This window comes from Triticum urartu, chromosome 5A, assembly GCF_056163025.1.
Source record: "Triticum urartu cultivar PI428250 chromosome 5A, HENAU_Tu73, whole genome shotgun sequence".
NCBI classification, from domain to species: domain Eukaryota; kingdom Viridiplantae; phylum Streptophyta; class Magnoliopsida; order Poales; family Poaceae; genus Triticum; species Triticum urartu.
This window is the reverse complement of record NC_141877.1, coordinates 54679562-54685245: the sequence shown is the minus strand read 5'-3', so window position 1 is coordinate 54685245 and position 5684 is coordinate 54679562. Positions and strand designations below refer to the sequence as shown.

Genomic DNA, 5684 nt, shown 5'->3' with positions numbered 1-5684 from the left:
ATCGAGCTAGCGTCTCTCTAGCATTCGCACAACAAGAGCACTTTCCGTGGTTGCACATTTTGAGCTGACCCCTTGGTTGTGCAGATCCCATCTATCTTCTGTGTGTGTGTTCCTAGTGATATCCTTGGGTTTGATCTATTTGCTTTACTTGCATTTTTGTGAACCTTCTCAACCTTATCGATATCTTGACTAACATTTGCTTGAAATTTTGCCACCATCCTAACCAAGCTACTCCATAAGCCTTTTACTTGTAGGTGTGAGAAACAATCCCGGTTCTAATTCTCGTATTGTGGCATTACATTGAGTGACACTTGTTACATCCTCAATCCTCGGAAAAGGTAACTTCCGTATTGTTCTTTCATTTTCCTACTCACCCCACTTGGTTATGATGGATAGGCCAAGTTCATCGGCGAACCCGCTTTCCGAGGAGCAAGGTGATGATCCCGGCTACGTCACCAAGAGACACTTCTTCATCGCGCAACGAGCTCTCCATCAAGAAAGTGAAGCCTTGGGTGACCTCCTTGACTAACTCACCGCCAACCTTTGTCAATCGGAAGTAAGGAACCGCGACTACATCGATGACAAGTTCTCTACACAAATGGATGAACTCCGCAACATGATTGTGCGGTGCCCGTCTTCCTCATCATCGTCAACAAGACGGCGCCACTCAAGCCGCTGCTCAAGTCGGCAATCTTCGGACTACTCCTCTTATGATACAAGCCCCCCCCCCCCCGATCTCAAGCCCCTCGACGTAATGATCCCCAAGATCACCAAGCTCAAGAAAATCCATTCCATGGCAATGGCTTACAAGACCGAGTTCGAGCACGTGAAAGGGCGCGACAACAAGCACAGCAACCAAGGGACCAAGAGCAAATACATCCTCAAGTGCAACGTCAACCACCTCAAGACGGCGAGGCAATTTGACAAGCACAAGAGCGACGTGAAGCACAATCCCTAAAACGTGAAGCTCAAGCACTCGAAGCTCAACACACACTCAACGAGGCCACTAGAGCCGCCGAAGAGTGCAACTGCCAAGTCCGTGAACAAGAAGATGCACTTCGCCAAGCACGACAAGAAGAAACCGCTCGACTAGAAGAGAAACAAGAAAGAAGAAACCAAGCTCATATCCCTCGTCCTCCTCCATGGCAAGAACGACACCAAGGGGAGAAAGTGCTTCAAGACCCTCCTCCACGCCAACAGCGACAACTCGAGGAATGAGCATTTGAGGACCTGCTTCCACGGCAAGAGCGACATCAAAACCGCTACTACAATGAAGAACTCCACTACGGCAAGCTCAAGTTCACCATGCCCAAGTTCTCCAGAAGCAATGGTCCCGAAGAGTATCTCTCAATGGCCTTGAAGCTGGACAAGATATTTCGTCTTCACAACTACGACGAAGAAAAGAAGATCACCATATCCTCCCTCGAGTTCCAAGACTACGTCCTCAGTTGGTGGGAACAAGTGATCGAGCGACGACATACAAGAGGCAAACCACCAATCACAACTTGGACGGAAATGAAGGATGTCCTGAGAGCTCGCTTCGTGCCTACACACTACACCCGTGATCTCTTCAAGAAGTTGCAACTCCTCAAGTAAGGCACGAAGACGGTGGAAGAATACTACCAAGAGATGGAGATTGCCATGATACGAGTCATGGAAGATGATGAGCAAACAATGGCACGCTTCTTGAACAACCTCAACCACCACTACACCATGACAAAAATTTAAGGGCAATTAACTGCCGGGAATGATCAAGAATTGGGGTCAATTAACTGCCTCCAAAGCTCTATATGCCGGGCAAGATTATGTAGGTCAACATAACTGCCGGGAATTGTGGAGTCACACGGGCAGACAATCTGCCGGCATCTTCAGGGTCGGCCCAATTGCCCTAAATTCCATTTCAGGGCGAAATCACAGCCAGTAACCAAGTTAGCGCGGCGCGCACATGAAAGTATTGAGGCCCAAAAAGGTGTGCGAGGCTCAGTCGCGGGAGAATGAAAAATTAGAAGGCCCTCGAAGCCCATCGCGTCCACACGGCCTTATCCACGCTGCATCCACACTGCATCTGGCTGCCATCGTTCTCCCGCATCAGCTGCCGCACTGCATCTCGCCGTCGACTCCGCCAACCCTAGCGCCGTCAGATGACTCACCCCCTCCTTGCCGTCCCGCCCCGCCCAGCGCCACCGCCACCGCCTTCATCCCCTCCATCACCCAGCCGGCCTCCTGAAACCCCCGCCTCGACCCAGCCCCGCCGTCTCTGAATCACATACTCACGCTGCCACCATCGGCAACTCACCACACCCGCACCTTTGACGCACGCCGCCGCCCATCCACATCCACATCCACGTCGCACCCGCATCCCCGCCCAGAGCCGCCGCCGCATCCGGTCAAAATCGAGCAGCAGGGCAGCCGGCAGCCAGATCCACCATGCCCAAGTCATGGAGCTCATCCACAAGGTCGCTCCCCTCTTCTCCTCCCCATGCCTCTCCCTCTCTCTTTCTGATTTGATGCAATTACAGTTCGCAGACATGGTTCCTGTCTTCGTCAAGTTCGTCCTACTACCGCAGAAGAATTCAGCAGAACCATCATAGTTTCACACCTTCAAGTTCGACCACATCCACGGTGCCCAGAGGGACCTGACGGAGGAGCGGGAGAAGGACCATCGGGAGGTCTTCATGGCACGTTTCATGGCTCAGATCCTTGCCCACAACCGGCACTGCTCCACCCTAGTATATGGGATAAGGTCCGCCCCCCTCTCTTGATTTGCTCTCCTTTCCTTCCTTCATTTCTTCTCTGACGGATGGGTTAGTCACAGGAGGACCCCTGACATGTTCAATAAGTTCATGGAGGAGAAGGAGCCCTCCCCACGTCATGGCGCGCTGCATCAACACCACGACCAAGCCAGCCCTCAAGCAAAGGTACAATTTCATGCCCACCAAATCTCAACATGTACTGTAATTTTTGTTTCTTCATCATCTAGCCGGGGGACATGCAATTGTACTACCCACCAAATCTCAACCTGTACTGTAGTGTGTGTGTGTGTGTGTGTGTGTGGTTAGACTAAAACTAAAGTATCCTTCCCTTTTGGATCTTCAATTCTGCTATGAATGAATATGCAGCAGCAACCCATCTAAGAAAAATGACACATATCCATGCAAATCACTAGCACCAAGTCGAGTGCACATTCCAGTACAATCTTATCAGTTAATGTTCTTGACAAAACTTCTATAGTCCTGAAAACGGCGGAATACAGTATTTTGTTGAGAAAAAAGTGCTATCTTGTTTTTCTGTAGAGGGATTTCACTCTTTGCTATGTGACAGATTGACAGTTGTGCTTACTATCTCCAATGTTGACGTGGAAACTGCAGAATCATATTTGCGCACTGTGGAAAAAGCTGGGATTGTGATTGATATGCAGGTTAGATAATAAGGTATAAGGCTCTTATACGCTGCTGTATAAGGTTGCGATGAATGTCCTTTTGGGGGCTCTCATAGAAGAAAGTTATAATTTTCTCATACCCTGTTATATAAGGCTCTATACACTGCAGGATCTTTTGATTTTAGTTTGAATACCTTGTAATTTGTTTCTATCGTTGCATGTTATCGTTTGACTCAATTTCGAATACCTCAAAGATTGCTTTTTCTAGTACTTATGCTTTCAAGGCCTTATTTAGTTTTGTAAAAAATAATGATTTGTGTTGGCTTGCGATATTTAGGCGAGGATTGAAATTTAGTAGTACAAACAAACCGTGATGCAGTGACACGACATAGTAGGTAGTTCTAATACTATGGATGCAGATCGAGGTTGTTTGTAAAGTTATGCAGAAGCAACCATGACAGCCGGTAGCAGTCCTCACATCTAGAAGGTATTACATCTTCTTAGAATTCTTGAATATTACACTAATGAAAAGATATTTATGTTTCCATTATTAAATAGGCAAGGCGTATAATGAACTAGCCCTTGCAAAAATTAGACCTTACCATGGATCCCTTTATACCCATTTGGAATTACAAATTTAGTTCTGATCCCAAGGGCTATTCTATTGAAAAGCAATCATAGCTTGCCATCTTGTCTGAAAAGCAATCATAGCAAGCATCGACACTCTGGGAGCTAACATGATATTTTCTCCTCTCACATGCTGAAGACTAATTATTTTTCTGAGTCAAGCATGTGTTTGAAAGTAGGAGCCTACAAGTTTCTTATTTTCTCCTGAGCAACTAGTACTTTTTTTGGTTTTCCTGGAAGATTAAAATTGTGCCTACTTTCAAACACATGCTTAAGTACTTTTATTCTGAATCAACCAGCAGCTCTGTTTCTTAAACAATTCTATAGCTACTACTAAAACTTTGCACACAATTTGGACAAACATCATGGATTAATAAGAGGGACCACACAACTATATGTTCAGCAAACCAACATTCTTTTATTTTGAGCAACCTATATTCATTTCAGCAAATGATTTATGTGCCTGCAAACTCTTCTTTTTGTTGAATCAACATTTTTATGAAACCCATGTAGCAGATTTAATCAGAGGGCTGTTCAGTTGGTATACATTCTCATAATTATTCTCATAATTATTGATTCTCACTGTCTAGCACTAGTACACACTACACACAGAACAAACATGTACAAAAAAAGACATCCTGCATTGCTACTGGATTGCCAGTAATTAATCCTTACCTACAGTTTTTGAATGTTTTATTAACTTGACAGCAATCAAAAGAAACTAATATACCAAAAGAAGGTGACTATTGGTAAATATTTATAGTGATAGGTTAAATTGGTCTTTCTGATGATCCATACATAGTGCATAATCTGTTCTTATGAGTACATACAGGGTGACACACATGTGTATTTTTCATTTGGATGATTTGATTTTCTTTTTCAGCCATGCAACTTCTATGTTTAGAACATGGGTTCTTCCAAGCTGATCTATTTGGCCATTTCCTTTTTTTACAGGTCACCAGTATAATGCCCCTTTGCATCCACAAGTTTCTAGAGGTGTGTTTGGTGAGCTAAAAAGGATCTTCTGCTGGGATATGTTTCTACCTAAAACCAGATCTTATATTTTGCATTTTGTCTTTTATGTAATACTTTGACTTACGAACCTACAAATCTATGCATGTGTACATGTAGACCTGATGGATGTTCTGTTACTGGACTTGTATGCCTATGTGTGCACGTAGGCACACATGATGGAATTTTGTGCTTTTGGCTGTCCTGGACTTATGAACCTATGTATGGATGATAGATTGCTTATATATATACACGCACACATTATCTATTAAGTGATGCAATCTTAATTACTGGATGCATGTGTGTTGTTATATATAGATGACACAAAATAGACTGAAGATAAATGCTAGTTGTTGAAATACATGTATACAATATACAGGAGATCTGTTTGTTCGCAGTGGACACAAATACAGGCAGTTTACCTGCCGGGGAACTCTTCTGTCCGCCCTGAATTGTAAGCCTGCCGGGAAAAAGCTGTATGCCGGGAATAGTTCTAACTGCCGGCGAAGGTGTGAATATGAAGGGCAGAGAATCTGCCGGGGTTTATACTAACTGCCAGGAATTGTTTTCCCCGACGGGACTTTCAAGGGCAGTTCCTAATTGCCTGCAAAAAGCATTCCCGGCAGTTAGTCTGCCTCTAATGGCTACTTTTCCTGGCAGATGTGGT

The 5684-nt window shown here is 44.9% G+C and overlaps 1 long non-coding RNA gene and 1 pseudogene across 6 annotated transcripts; both read left to right on the top strand.

Moving 5' to 3' along the window:
• Positions 1–598: 598 nt before the first annotated feature.
• LOC147967989 (uncharacterized) lies at positions 599–1360 on the top strand (annotated as a pseudogene).
• A 658-nt stretch (positions 1361–2018) lies between these two features.
• On the top strand, positions 2019–5307 carry LOC125521887 (uncharacterized). Of its 6 annotated transcripts, none has more exons than XR_015603956.1 (4): positions 2019–2456; positions 2520–2743; positions 2816–3866; positions 4961–5307. It is a non-coding gene; the product is annotated as an uncharacterized LOC125521887 (long non-coding RNA). The 6 variants fall into 6 exon arrangements; XR_015603959.1 differs by having other exon boundaries at positions 2810–2918; positions 3322–5307; XR_015603960.1 differs by having other exon boundaries at positions 2030–2456; positions 2816–2918; positions 3369–5307.
• Positions 5308–5684: the final 377 nt, after the last annotated feature.